At 43.1% G+C, this 15,504-nt stretch overlaps 1 protein-coding gene across 2 annotated transcripts in view; it reads right to left on the reverse strand.

Annotated features, from left to right (window-relative positions):
• Positions 1-15,504, reverse strand: part of LOC109401325 (uncharacterized) — a 332,029-nt gene that overhangs the window by 111,592 nt on the left and 204,933 nt on the right. The window lies entirely within an intron of this gene.

The following is a 15,504-nucleotide window of genomic DNA, read 5'->3' on the forward strand; positions in this document are numbered from 1 at the left end:
AGGCACGTTGTCAAAGGCACCCTCGATATCTAAGAAAACACCCAAGCAGGATCGCTTTTGAGCGAATGCCTTCTCGATATCGTAAACAACTTTGTGTAAAAGAGTCACAGTGGACTTTCCAGATTGGTAGGTATGTTGGTTCACATGAAGAGGCACATTGGCCAAAGAGGATTTTTGACTGATTTCAGAGGCATTACGCCGGCGCCACATTGGAGTAAATCATATCAAAACCTGATCATAAGTGGAAAAACTCAAAATGAAGTAATTGGGTTTTCCGTTGTGTTTTTGCCAAGTGTAGTTATCGTGTAACCGTTTGACAGCTAAGCAGTGTCCAAATGTTTTGTTTACGCTTATCAGAAGAGGTTTAGTGAAGCTGGATGTTAGCCGTTTTCTTTGATATAATTCACAGCGCGCGTAAGTTTTGACCGTACAAAGTGAATAAAATTGATAGTCAATCAGTTCAACGATGCAGTTTGTTAAAGAAGGTTAATGTTGTTATTATGTTAATTAGAAACCCAAATAAATTGACGTTAAATTTACAAACACTATATGAAAATATTGAAAAAACATATTTGATGGAATCCTTTACCGTACATTCAAAATGAAATAAGTTAATTTTCCGGCTGTTTCCGGAAAATCTGCTTTTAGTGTATGATAAAACTATTGTACCTCTTTCAAATGCAAAAAGAAAACCTTCTGGATGTTTCCGATTTCAAAAGTTGCAACACTTTGAAAAAATCTTGATAATTATTTTATTATATGATATTATTTGCCCAAAATCACTATTTGGCCCTCTGAACGTATTTTTGCTGAAAACTAGAATTCAACAGCTTTCAAGCAAAAAAAAGAAGTTTAAAATCGGTCAACTGGTTCGAAAGCTGTGATTTTTTGAAAAATTTCTGTTTCGAAAAATCTTGATTTTTACAATTATAAAATTGGGCACCCTAATGATGAAATAAAAAAATACGGGTCTAATTATTTTCGATAAACTACAAAAGCACCAAGTATTGTAACCTCTCATAGAGTTTCCAACCTAAAATAATTAATTTGATGATAGCTTTGCTACAACTATAAATTATGCTGCGAGTAAATGTAAATTACATGCAATGAAAAGTTTGGATTATATACAAACCAACGATTAGTTTGAATTTTCTCATCTCATCAATCTCGCCTGCGACAGTCAATTTCGAAACTCAGGTAGTTCCACTGGCTCAACTGTTCCACCGGTCACGCATTAGCCAAGACCTGAACCAAACTGCTCGACAACCCGAAGCGCGCAAAACCCGAGTGCACCCGAGGCGAGAGGACGGCCCGTGATTATACGAGGGGGTGGGAAAACGACGAAGCCGAATCTGCACCCGCTGAGCTATAAAAAGCAGCCCCCTTCCAGGGATGGCTCTCTTTGATCCTGTGAAGGCGTATATAATGAGTTCGGCAAAGTTAATATAATCGTAAGTGCTAATCGCTAAGGAGTGATTTTCTCGCACGAGTGGACCCAGTGAGCGTTATACGCTAAAAGTAAAGGAGCATTAGCTCGCCTTAGCTCAGGTGTCCGTTGACCAGTATTCGCGAGTGACACGAAAAATCTTGTTGAAGGCAGTTAGATTGGTTGTTTCTCACTGCTAGGTGAATTTATTGTTATAAAATTCATTGAAAACTGTGAAATACGTTTCATTACTAATTTGGGTTGTATTTGGGTTGCGAAAATACGTCAAAATAATTTTGATCAGTTTTGATGTACTAGGTGCTCCACTGTACGGCGTCATGTAGCCGTTTTCGGCAGTTTCTGAGGGTCTCGGGTGTGCTACATGGGGTCCGATGGGGTTTCAGGGGGATTTCAGGGGCACTTCAGGAAGCTTCAGAGGAATTTTGGCGCATTTCAGAGGCGTTACGCAGGCGTTTTTGGGAGTTCCGGAAGGTCTTAAGCGCGTGACATGGGATCCAATAGGATTTCAAGGGGACTGCTAGGGCGTTTCAAGAAGCTTCAAGGGATTTTTGACGGGTTTTAGTGACGTCACGCAGGCTTTTCGGAGGGTTGCAGGGGCGTTACAGGGGGTTTTCAGGAGAGTTAAGGGGGCCTACAGTTTCTGAAAATACATTTTGGATCATAGCTCTTAAGTGAGCTTCAAGGAAATTTCAGCAGCTGCTTTAAAGCGTTTCTTAAACGTTTCAGGTGGTTTCAAAAGAGATTCAAAACGTTCCAGACTGTTACCGATTGTAGATCTGATGACCTATCTATACTCAAGGGCTCTTAGAGATTCTTAAACAAATATTGAACTTATCAATTGTCAGCACAGCATGAGTCTGTGTAAGCATGACTTTTGTTCAATCATTATTATCAAATGCTCAAGAAAATTTTAGGAAACCTTCAATTGATATTAATAATCTAACACCCTCCCCCCCTCATTGCTCCCCATGAGCACACCCTGAGCTCCCCTTAACGCCACTTGCTACTTATTTCCCCTAAACCAACCTTATTCATAATCTAAAACACTCCAACTGCTCTGAACACAACTAGATGCCGTTCAGGTAACTTTAAAGAAAAGCATGGAGTGTGCAAAAATTGGCGATTTACCCTTAATAGACTAAATGGATCCTACCTAAATGAAGGTTTGAGTGTACTGAAGAGCAAAAACTGGTATTAGTTTGATTAATATAAGAGTTTCCACAGCTCAGAAACGGGTACATGGTATTTCACTAACAGCTTAAGTTGTCCTTATGTATAAAAATTTTCAGATATTTCGGCAATAACAAAAACTGATATCATATCACTTTGGATTATTCGTGCGATACACAGATAAAAATAATGAAATTTATACGTCATGTAAACTCCATTAAGTCAAGTAAACTAAGTTATGATGGTTTACAAGAAATATCATGTAAATTTACATCATATGTCATGTAAACTTCTGTCTAACCTGATTCTGATATCCCACGCTCCAATTATGAGCATCATATGTCGCAGAATTTGACACTCTTTTTTAATCTGTGTATACATTACATTTTTGAATAACCAATAAAAATCACATCAAATCTTTCGACTGTAGAACGAAATCCAATCTACGCACGGAGGAAGCGATGCTGTTAACTTAGATCGATGTCGAGGTAGTATTGAGTTAAGAGGTAAAAATATCCTAATAATATCTTTTTTTTTTCAACATTTTGGTAAGATTTTGATAGTTTTATAAGGATTGCACTACACTTTCGATACAGGTTGTCCTACTTATTTGATTAGAAGTAGTGTTGTTCCTAATTCAATTGAGATTTTTTTTTTTTTGATCAAACATATCAGGTCCAAATTGTTCAAAAATAGGCATTTTTGGGGCGTTTGGTACAGAAATTGTTATTCAAGTCGTCTTTTGGGGTCCCTGGAGCATTTTAGTGGGAATTAGGGGGTAGCAGACGTTCTCATGGGGGTTTTAGGGAGTCCCAGGAGATCTCAGTGGAGTTTTAGAATGTATTAGAGGCGTCTCAGGGGCCTGAGGGGTTCAAATGGGCTCCATGGACTCTCACGGGCGCTTCAGAAGGCTTAGGGGTACTTCAAAGGGCCTCGGGGTTGTTTCTGAGCGGTTTCAGGGGGTCAAAGAATTGCTTCATGTGGTCTCCGGGGCGTTTCAGTGAGGTTCAAGGAATATTTGGAGGTCGCAGGGATGTTTCAAGGGGCCTCGTGAGGTTTCAAGGGGTTCTAGGGATCTCTGAGGTGCCTCAGAAGATCTTAGAGGCGTTCTAGGGGTGTCAGGGGTGCTTATGTGGGTCCCGCGAGCGTTCCAGGGGGTTTCAGGGGACACCTGTAGATCCCAAGGATATTTCAGGGAGGGGGGGCAAAGAAGTTTTAAGGGGGTATCAGAAGACCTCACGGATGTTTCGAGAGACTTCAGTGACTACCAGGAGGTATGAAAAGCGCTTAAGGGGATCTCAGGGACTTTCCAGGGTTTTTGAAGAGGCTTCAGATGGATTGCGTGGGTATTTCAGAGGGATAGCTAGAGGTGTCAGGAGCGTTATAGGAGGTATCAGGGATTTTCAGGGGTTCGCAGGAGGTTCTTGGGGGTGTTGCGGCCAGGACGTATTGCCTACGTTGTGGTTCGTAGTTGGAGGGAACAACAATGGATTAACAAACGACTTTTGATTCAATGGTGATGATTTATTTAACACTAAGGGGCAGCATGGCCCTCACGGTCGCTGGCGGTCTCAGGGGCATTTTGGGGGGTCCCTGAGGCTTTCTAAAGCCTTATTAAGGCCCCCTGAAGTTCTGAGTTACTGAATTGCCCCTGAAACCCCTTGATACGAACTAAAAATACTCCTGAAAACCACTGATTTGCCCTCTTGAAACGCCTTTGAAATTCCCGTGATCCTTTTTCACTACCCCTGTACGGCTTTGAAAGGCTACTGAGACCCCCTTAAACCCTCTTAAACGTCGTGAAACGCCTTTGAAACCCCTTCCAGCGACCTCGATAGGCTTCTGGGACTCCTCCAAAAAAAACCCTCTAACTCCACTTGGAGCTTCCCTGTAATGCTTTGAAAGGCCCCTAAAACCTCCGCAATCCCATAAAAACACCCTGGAATCAATTTGAAATACCCATGAACAACGGTAACGCGAGTGTTGATAAGCAACAAAATGATCCTGCCGAGGCATCGGGACCCTATTGTATACTACATAAACGTTTTTCTGCATGCAACCCTTGCGCAACCCACGGCACTAGCGACCTGTTGAATGAGATTTCCCTTTGCTGATTCAAATCAAACCGATGTAGATGTCCCAGAAGAAGTTTCTGGAGAAATCCGAAGGACTGCCGCACACTGTGTTACGACGGAAGCAGATACATTTGGAAAAAGTTACGTTGGAAAATTTCGTACCTCGGAACTGGTTCTGCTTCCAAGTTGGGCTTGGGCGGATTCAGACGTTCCTCTCTCTTGGATCTGGACCAATCGCTGGATCGTCTTCTTCTTACGGGTGAGTGAAACTCCAAGAATTTTAATGTACACAACACATATCACATCAAGTTCTTTATTCGACCGAATTCACTATAAACTACATTGAACACTTAAAAACACTTTATTACATCCTTACACCAAACATTCAACATTTATTCAACTTAAATCTAACATAAAATTGGGTCCCATGACCACGAATTGATCGTACTGATCTTTTTGCTAAGGCCTATCTAGCTGAACTAAAAAACTAAAGTAAATCTCACAGTGCTTTGACCTCCTGGATGCAATTATTTCTCGCTTCACACTCTTTTCGTGCACAGTGGACTGTAGTATTGGAATAACGATCATGTATACAGACGCAACAAGATGAGTTCCACAGTTGCGACCGAGGGGATAGATGATGGAAGATAAGGTTTCGCAGTTGCAACTTCACATACTCCACCACCCTGAAATTCCGGAATTTCTGAAAAGAAAATTTGACTTCTTCGAACACTCAAAGGGTGGTATGCTGATCAATTTTACAATTGGGTATTTTCTTCAGGAGGTTGACATGCCGGAGGCAGAAGGCAAATTTTTTCTACTACGCGTTTTGTCAATCCTGAAGCGGTCTTCAGTGTCACAACTCTTATTACACCGTCTGCCCCCGGATGTACCTCCTGAATTCTACCCGTTCTCCATCGAAGTGGTGCCGTGTTATCATCCTTTATCACCACCAATTTTCCCACCGTAATCGGCACAACAGGTTTCCATCGTTTCATCCGTCCTTGAAGCTGCACAAGATACTCTGTTCTCCAACGATTCCAGAATAGTTGTAACCTTTGCTGAATGAGCTGGTACATTTTCAGTCTGTTCATGGGTATTACGGTGTAGTCGTGATCCGGTAATTGTTCTAAAGGTCCTCCGATTAGAAAATGTCCAGGTGTAAGGGGTTCCAGATCAGTAGGGTCATCCGACATGGACGTTAATGGTCTGGAGTTTAAGCAGGACTCAACTTGGACTAGGAGTGTACTAAGGTCCTCGAACGGAATGACGAGCTCGCCCAAAACCTTCAAAAGGTGTCCTTTTGCGGAACGAACTGCGGCTTCCCAAAGCCCGCCAAAATGTGGCGCACTGGGGGGATTAAAATGCCAATTAATACCTTCCTCGGTACACTCTTTCACAATTTCGTTCCGATGAGTGTCGCTACGTAGAAGTTCCGACAGTTGCCTTAGCTGATTCCGGGCACCCACAAAATTGGTCCCATTGTCGGAGTAGATGTCCGTACAGCGTCCTCGTCTGGCAATAAATCTTTTCAATGCTTGCAGAAACCGGTCGGTTGAGAGATCCGTCACTAACTCCAGGTGAACTGCCTTCGTGCACATACAAACGAATAGTGCGACGTATGCCTTAATTGCTATTTTGCGTGGTCCTGGGCGAAAATAAACGGGTCCGAAGTAGTCGACACCAGTTTTTGAGAACGGTCGAGCTGCTGTCACTCGTGCAGACGGTAGTTCACCCATGAACTGCTCGACTGGATTTGGCTTAGTTCGGAAACATCGAATGCAGCCATGCACTATCTGCCGGGCAACGCTCCTGCCTCCCAATGGCCAATATCGTTGTCTTACGCTAGCTAGCAGGAGCTGTGGTCCTGCATGCAGTAGCTTTTGATGGTAGTGTTGAAGAATTAACTTCGTCAGTGGATGCCTTGCAGGTAGGACAAAGGGATGTTTAGTACTGTCCGATTCCTTGGAATGTGCTAATCTTCCTCCAACACGAAGAACATTTTCTGTTGACAGCTGTGGGTTAAACCAACGAAGTGGAGAGCTCCTTGCTACGGATTCCTTCTTGACTAGCGCTGACCATTCCTTTACGAATTCCTCTCGCTGCACGCACCGTATAACTGTTATTTCCGCCTTGTTCCGTTCTTCCGTTGTAAGAAATGCCGAAAATTTAAGCCTTTTCCTCGGATTCCTCAAGATCTCCATGAAGCGTAGCAAGTATGCTGTACGACGAATCAAGGCACTTAGGGACGAAAACTTTTTCACGTACCACAATCCGAATCTTTCTACTTCAGGAGCTGAACAGTGGGCCACAGCTCTCCGCATTTCCTCCTCTGCTTCATCTGTTATCACCTCCGTTGGTTGATGTGGCCAGAGGCTTGCGTCTTCCTTGAGCCACGGTGGACCTTCCCACCAAAGTTGGTTCTCTCGAATTTCCTGTGGTAGAAGTCCTCGTGAAATCAGATCAGCAGGGTTCTGAACTCCTGGGACATGATGCCATGCACAATGCTCCGTCACTTGCTGAATTTTGGCCACACGATTTGCGACGAACACGTTCCAAGTAGCTGGTACCGCTTTCAACCATTGTAGCACGCATGTTGAATCCACCCAAAAAAATGCGTCCGCTTCTATTTTCAGTGACGCATACACCTTTTCCTTCAATTGCGCCGCTAGTAACGCTCCACAAAGTTCTAACCTCGGTATTGACTGCGATTTTAATGGAGCGACCTTTGACTTCGACGTTAATAGAGCAACGTGGAATCTCCCCGAATCATCTGTACTCCGGACGTATGCACATGCTCCATAGGCAACTTTAGAAGCATCGGAAAACAAATGGATTTGAACTGTTGTTGCTCTTGGAAGTACAACGCACCGTGAAATGTTGATTTCATTCAGAAGCGGGATTTGTCGGTGGAATTCTATCCAATTTCTGCATTCATTGGCCTCAATAGGTTCATCCCAATCCAATTTCCTGCCGGCTTTATCCGTCCAGCACCACAGACGTTGCATGAAAATTTTGGCTGTGACAATCACTGCACCAATCAGACCTAGCGGATCAAACAGAGTAGCGATCATCGATAGCAGTTTCCTTTTTGTGAAATTTTTATTCGGTCCGAGCTCTGCGACTTTGAACCGAAACCTTAAAACATCGCTAATTGGAAACCAGTACAATCCCAAAGTCTTCACAGCTGGATCAGGATCGAGTTGTACTCCTTCTTCTCTGGATAATGCTAGATTTTCTTCCAAAATTCCTTCTAACACTGCTGTTGAATTCGACGCCCATTTTCTCAGATGGAATCCTCCGCTTTCCATCATGTTATCGAGTTGGATTCGGAGCTGCCTTGCAACATCGATTTCGTCCTCACCCGTCAAAACGTCATCCATGTAGACGTCTTCCATGACTGCCCTTGCCGCCATGGGGAATCGCTGTTGTTCGTCCATTGCCAACTGCTTTAACGTCCTGGTTGCTAAATACGGTGCGGGTTTGGTACCGTAGGTGACAGTACAAAGTTCGTACGCTTCTGCACGTCCGTTGAAATCCTTCCGCCACAGAATGTTTTGTAGAACGAGATCCTTTTGGTCCATCCAGATCTGGCGAAACATTTTCTCCACGTCGGCGACCATGAGTATTTGTTTGATTCGCGATCGTAATATGATGGCACGCAAATCGTCCTGTATCACTGGCCCAACCAGTAAAACATCGTTTAGTGATATCCATGTGCTTGTTTTGCAGGACGCATCGAAGACCACTCTAACCTTGGTGGTAGTACTGCTTTCCTTCACCACGGGATGATGGGGCAAATAGCATCTGCTTGATTCCTCGGCTGAGTCTACATCCACCCTGCGCATGTGGCCCAGCTCCAAATACTCCTCCATGAATTGTTCGTATTGTTCTCGCAGCTTTGGTTCTCGCTGCAGTCGCCTTTCTATACCTTGGAGGCGGCGAAAAGCGATATCCCTTGACTCGCCTATCCTTGCCAGAACGGTATCATCTTTTGGAAGGGAGACTGAATACCGTCCATCCATACCACGTTTAACCGTGGAACTATAGTGCTCCTCGCACTTTGCTTCCATTGGTGAGTAGTTATTGGGAGACTCGACTTCTTCACAGGCCCAGAAGCGAGATAGAATTTACTCCAGACCATCTGTAACCGCCATGTTACAGGAAAGCGTTGAGTTGGGACGTTCAACGTTTACCAAACCGGATACTACCCAGCCGAATACTGAATCTGTCAGCATTGGAAGTCCGTTTCCAAGATCGATTTCATTGCCGGTTTTGAAGAACGCAAAGAAATACTGGATTCCGAGAACCATATCTACCGCCTTGGATTTGAAAAATGCTGGGTCCGCCAATTCCACGCCTTTAGGAATCTCCCAGCATGCCGTTTGGATGTTCGTAGTAGGTAGGTCTGCCGTAACCTTTGGTAGAATCAGGAACTCCATATCACGAGCAAAATTGGACACTCGTGACTTGATCCTAGCCGTTACCTTGTGCTTCACTTGCGTATTGGCTTGTCCTATCCCCAGGACGGATATATCCGAACGCCTACGTTGGATATTCAACTGCTGACACAAACTCTCGGTCATGAAGTTGCACTCGGAACCAGAATCCAGTAAAGCCCGTGCCGGAAGAATAGAACCTGAGTCATCTTCTACCAAAACTACTGCTGTAGCCAATAGTACTGACGAAGACCGTTGGAGTGCCGCATTGGAAGAGACCGAATCTGTTGCCGTAGATGTAGTTGGATGCGCATTACGATCGACTGTAGCTCCGTTAGTCGACTCCGCTTGTGGATTTTGCGATGAGCCTCCCTTGGCTCCATCGTTCTTGTCCGACCGAAAACAAACCATGGTATGATGCTTCGCCTTGCAATTGCGGCAAACGAAACGAGAGGAACAATCTGCAGCTTGATGTCCACGTCGGAAACAGTTACGGCACAACGAATGATGGCGAAGAAGCTTGTCTCTTGCAGACACCGTCATTCGTTGAAATGATGGACATTGGAAGAGTGGATGGGATTCTGAACAAGCCACACATCGACCATTCGATGCTTGAACCGCATTATGACTTGTTCGTTGAACGGAGAATTTCTTCTTGGGAACGCCGGCCGAATCTCCCTTAAGATCGGCAGTTTTGGGAGGCAGCGAACCAAGTACCCTGATTCGCTTTTGAAGAAATTCGCTGAGATCCTTGATGGAATCCTGATTCGCAGTAGCAGAATACTCTTCCCATCCACGGCGTGTAACAGCATCAAGACGAGAACCTACTATGTTCACCAATAACAGATCCTTGTAATCTTGAGGTTGAATCAATTGATCCAGGCTTTGGACGATCCTTTCAAACCCTTCCAGTAAGGCTTGAAGCTCCGTGGCTGACTCCTTAGACAACACAGGTAACTTGAACAGTGCTTGGACCTGGTGACGCTTCAGCAGTTTACTGTCGTTGTATCGTTTGGTCAAAGTGTCCCACGCCACTTGATAGTTGTTTTTTTGTGATAGCTAAAGGGTCTATCAGGGCCTTTGCTTCACCGGTGAGACATCCCTTCAAGTAATGAAACTTCTCGATGTCAGGAAGATCGGATTTCCAGTGGATCAATGATGTGTAGAGATCCCGGAAACTCAACCACTCGTCAATATTGCCACTGAATGTTTGCAATTTGATCTGTGGGAGCCGGACATGATCCAGCGTAGACTGAGACTGCGACGTATCCAAAAATCGCGATTGGTTCACTCCTATATTTATTTTAGCACACTCTTCATCCTCTTCTGGAAAGTCTTCATGCGATTCTACCTCAACTATAGCCTCACCTATACCTTCCCACAATTCATCTAACTTATCAACCCTAATCGACACTTGAATTGCTGTAGTGTTCTCATCCATGGATTTAGAGAACTTGACTATATCCTCGAACATTGCCAATAGCGAGTTAAGTCGAGTCTGCAACGCTCGCAATGTTTGCTCCTTCTTCGATGAGGCTGTTGTCTTCGGCATCGTACGGCAGGAAGTGTTCCAGGAATTGTGAAAAAGAGGTAGGTGTAATATTCCGTATTTCTGTCTAGCTTCGGCTAGACATACACTGTAGAGCTACTGACCTTCACAAAAAGTAATCGCTGCTCCTCTACAGGTATGCAAGGCTTCTAATCACGGGTTGATTCAATATCGCAGACGAGAATCTCATTCACCAGGTTGCCAGTACAAAAATTCACATGAGGGAAAACATTCATGTAGTATACAAAAAAATCCTACGCCTCGGCAGGGCATATACTGTCTTAAACTGACCTGAGAGACCAATTATGGTACTGGGATTCCAAAAAAACAGAGTGCCGGCTGTTCACGGTGACCACTACTGTTCCTCCTCAATATGTAGAACGTGCAGAGAATGCTTTGGTTGGCCCCTCGGAAACACGTTCCACAAAATCATATATTGGTATGGATCGTCCCACGCATACAACACCACATGTCAGTGTTCAAAGAGAAGTCAAAAGTGCGACATGTAGTGCCCGTAGAATTCCAGCATCGGCTGGTCATATATTAATTAGTGCGATAAGTGTTTTTTAAAACTGACCTGTGCAACTAAATTCGGCTACAGATGACCAGTGATGGGATATTCCGGTGGATTCGCGTCCGGACAATCGTGAATGGTGATGATGAGCAGCGGATGTGAATCAATCCACGATGTTGATCGATTGGGCAGATGATGACGTCACGTGATTGTAGATGGCGATTGATTCCTCATCGGTAGTAGTGGTAGGCAGCAATACTAATCGTGGTGAACGTATCCAGTGGTTTGTTTTGGTTATCTCAACGAATTGGTGTGGCATGGAAACGAAAAGGCAATTTTGTGTGAAGATATCCTGAAGATCCTAGCAACGGCTGGACATATATCCGTGTATATTTACCTGGAAGAACCAGGGTTTGATACCCGTGGTTTTTGATTGATGCTCGGTTGATCTTCGATGGATACCAGACGGATTGGATATGAGTCCCTTGACTCTTCAATGGTGATGAAATGTTGAATGGTGCAGTGCTCGTACAAATAGAATGAATGCAATGTTAGCAAAGGGTGTCGATCCTAGCTTCGGCTGGACATTATACTAATGTGTACCCACCTATGGGACCATTAATTGGTTCTGCATCCAGCGAATAGTGATCTGTTCCTTGTTTTCGTATTCCAGAGTGATTGGTGAATTCGGCTGATTCCTGACTCCGATGGCGATTGCTCTCAACGGAAATATCGAGATGGCGGTTGAGATGTCGAATAATCCTCAAGAAGACGAGCTGCTTTGTGTTGGCGCAATTGGGTGATCACAACGGCGCCTCCAATGGCGGATATCCTTTGTGGGGTCGATTGGGAAACTTGGCGGTTTATGGACGACTTCCTCCAGTCATCCGGTTCGAAGGACCAAATTTCGTACCTCGGAACTGGTTCTGCTTCCAAGTTGGGCTTGGGCGGATTCGGACGTTCCTCTCTCTTGGATCTGGACCAATCGCTGGATCGTCTTCTTCTTACGGGTGAGTGAAACTCCAAGAATTTTAATGTACACAACACATATCACATCAAGTTCTTTATTCGACCGAATTCACTATAAACTACATTGAACACTTAAGGCGAAACTGGAAGCATTTCCTCACTTTTTGGTTTTTGATTTTTCATTAAATAACGAAGCAATATTTTCAAAATCGGTTTTCGTGCACATGTAGAGTATGGATCAAGGTATCTTCTGATTTTTTTATGTAGTGGAAAAAGTTTTTCGTTTTTGCAGAAACCATTTTTGAATATAATTTCCCAAAAAATTGGTTTCTGCAAAAATGGAAAACATTTTCCACCTCAAAAAAAATCAGAAGATACCTTGATCCATACTCAACATGTGCACGAAAACCGATTTTGAAAATATAGCTTCGTTATTTAATAAAAAATCAAAAACGGAAAAAATGAGAAAATGCTTCCAGTTTCGCCTTAAAAACACTTTATTACATCCTTACACTAAACATTCAACATTTATTCAACTTAAATCTAACATAAAATTGGGTCCCATGACCACGAATTGATCGTACTGATCTTTTTGCTAAGGCCTATCTAGCTGAACTAAAAAACTAAAGTAAATCTCACAGTGCTTTGACCTCCTGGATGCAATTATTTCTCGCTTCACACTCTTTTCGTGCACAGTGGACTGTAGTATTGGAATAACGATCATGTATACAGACGCAACAAGATGAGTTCCACAGTTGCGACCGAGGGGATAGATGATGGAAGATAAGGTTTCGCAGTTGCAACTTCACAGGGGTTTATTTAAATGGAGGTTCGAGTGTAGGAGTATGTGAAGATAGCATATTAGACATATGAAAAGATGAGAAGGTAAAAAGCTAGGGAATGAAGAATCGAATATCTAAGAGAATAGTAAGATGGTAAGGCTGAAGTTATGAAAGTTCAAAAATCAATAAATAGAAAAACGTTCCATATCGTATACCCTTACTGCTGAAAAGTGGTTTTCCCACATTACATGGTAGAGCAGCATCACTTACAAGCGCAGCACAGTAGCGAGTAACGAGATTGCAACGCCAAACCGACCCTGAAAGTGAGAGGGCCACGTGAAAACAAAAGAAGCAGAACCAGCGCAAGAAAAATGATGCAACAAAGTGATATGAACTTGATGATGGTATTAGAGCTGCCATGCCATATATATAAAACGATAATATCTCTTCATTTCTAAGTACAGTGGCGTGAGGCGCAATGGCATTGCATCAGGGAAGGCGTTGAGGCAGCACGCCTCCACGGCGGCAGGCGGTGGACGGTAGACAGTGCCTTGGTCCCATCAGACCAGCAGCAGAGCCCATCCTGTGTTCGATGGTGGTGCTTACACCGACCATGACGACGACGACGTCGGAAAAGAGTTGTTTCACGCCCGAGTGAGTAAATTTTTAAAGCACACTCACTTACCAGGCATGGTGTTGGTGGTGGCGGCGGTGCAACTGTACTGTATGGAATGGAGGCACGTCATATCACATTTTGGTCTCTGGGAAGACGACTTCCTCGGCAGTATCGTGCCAATGAAGTTGAAAATGGCACCCACAAAATGGCAAAGCATAGCTATTTTGTTGTAAAATGACGCTACATTTATATACCCAATAGAGGTGGGAAATTGAAATGGGTAAGTTCAAGGAACAGGCGGACAATGACGCCGTTGTAGTGAGTATCGATAATTTTGCAGCATTGTCTGAAATTAAGTTATTGATGACTTCTTCTTATTCTTTTTATGGCTCTACGTTCCCATTGGGACATGGCCCGCCTCGCTTCAACTTAGTGTTCTTTGAGCATTTCCACAGTTACTAATTGAAGGGCATTCTTTGCCTGCCATTGCATGAATTCGTACATTGTGAGGCAAGCATAGTGATATGCTATGCCCAGGCAGTCGAGAAAATTTTCTCGACCAGAATGGATATCGAGATAACCGTCTCTGGATTGGCGATCCACAGCCTGAACGACTAAGCTAACCGGAGACTCTTAGTTATTGAAGAGCAGTGGCCAAATATTTTATATTCTGTTTGATATGGCATTTATTTAATTGGACGATCACGGAAATGTAGAAGATTTCTTGGTCTCTTGTTACTAACGCGCTCGGCTTGTTGAACTTGAGGTTAGAACGAGACCGGTGCCGTTGTTGATCTTTTCGAACTAGGAGACCTTCGAAAATTCTTTAAGATATTTTTACAGGGGTTTGTCAGAAAGCTTCCAAAAAGTCGTACAGAATATCCTCACTATAATCTTTCCGAAATCTCCTCTAAGCTTCACCAGACAATACCCCATGAATTAATTCACATATTCTTTCTGAAATTCAATCATTCAGATTTCTTTTTTCAGTTGCTTTAGAATTCCTCAAGGGATATTTTAAGAAATTCCACTATGAATTTCCAATAATTTCACAGAGAATTCCAGCAGTAAATGTTTAAGAAATTCTGAAGACATCCTTAAAAAACGCTCGGAGATTCCTTCAGAAAAACCACTAGGGATTCCTTCTGCAATCTCTGGAACAGAAATCTTTAAGAATATAGTGTGGAGCGGACCTGGTGTGATGGTTAGAACACTTGACTATCACGCTGACGACCTGGGATCGAATCCCACTTCCGACAAACTCGCAAAATGAGAGTTCTATCTTCGGAAGGGGAGTAAAGCGTGGGTCCTCAGATGAACTAGCCCAGGGCTAAAACATTTGGTAAAAAAGATAAAAAAATAGAGTGCATGGATTTCTTGGAAATTTCCTCCTGAATTTCATTAGAAATTTTTTTATACATTTCATGAGAAATTTTTTCTTGTTTTTGGGAAAATCATCCCGAAACTCCTGTAGAAATTTTCACAAGGATTTATCAGAAATTCTAACAGGAACAACATTTTTTTTCAAAAATTCCTTCTGGGATTCCTTTAGAATCCCTACGAATTTAAGAAATTCTCCAACTTTCAAAGAGGATTATTGTTGTAAATTTTGCATGCATTGTTACAAGAATCCTTCAGTGATTCCTAGGAAAATTTTACATGTTGTATAAACTTCCCCATGATTTTTCTCAGAAATTCCGTCATAAATTTCTTCATAAGCTTTTCCAGAGTGTTTTCAGGAAATTTTCCAAAAATTCTCACTGAAAGTTTTGCAAGGTATAATCATAAATGTTCCAAGGAATAACTTTAATTTTAAAACTTTACAGTTTCTTCAGAAATGCATTACATTCCATTAGTTAATCATTCAGGGAGTTTTCCACGGACTTCTTCGGAAGTAAGTCTGAAAATTCCTTCAGAAGTTTCTTCCGGTATTCCACTTTCCA

The sequence above is a fragment of the Aedes albopictus genome, chromosome 3 (assembly GCF_035046485.1).
Source record: "Aedes albopictus strain Foshan chromosome 3, AalbF5, whole genome shotgun sequence".
Classification (NCBI taxonomy): domain Eukaryota; kingdom Metazoa; phylum Arthropoda; class Insecta; order Diptera; family Culicidae; genus Aedes; species Aedes albopictus.